General features: G+C 53.3%; 1 protein-coding gene across 1 annotated transcript in view; it reads left to right on the top strand.

Annotated features, from left to right (window-relative positions):
* Z518_01545 (uncharacterized protein) overlaps window positions 1–306 on the top strand; it is a gene marked incomplete at both ends in the record, with an annotated part of 4,041 nt that overhangs the window by 3,179 nt on the left and 556 nt on the right. The window lies entirely within an intron of this gene.

The following is a 306-nucleotide window of genomic DNA, read 5'->3' as shown; positions in this document are numbered from 1 at the left end:
GATGCATCGGGAAGTATTGCAAGTGAGGGAGAGGGTGCTAAGCAAGAAGCATCCTGATACGCTGACGAGTATGGACAACCTCGCTGGTGTGCTGAGCCATCAAGGCAAATATCCCGAGGCAGAGCTGATGCATCGGGAAGTATTGCAAGTGAGGGAGAGGGTGCTAAGCAAGAAGCATCCTGATACACTGAGGAGCATGAACAACCTCGCCGGTGTGCTGAGCCATCAAGGCAAATATCCCGAGGCAGAGCAGATGCATCGGGAAGTATTGCAAGTGAGGAAGAGGGTGCTAGGCAAGGAGCATCC

Source organism: Rhinocladiella mackenziei (assembly GCF_000835555.1).
Source record: "Rhinocladiella mackenziei CBS 650.93 unplaced genomic scaffold supercont1.1, whole genome shotgun sequence".
NCBI lineage: Eukaryota > Fungi > Ascomycota > Eurotiomycetes > Chaetothyriales > Herpotrichiellaceae > Rhinocladiella > Rhinocladiella mackenziei.
Note: the sequence above shows the minus strand (reverse complement) of the source record. Positions and strands in the feature narration are given on the sequence as shown.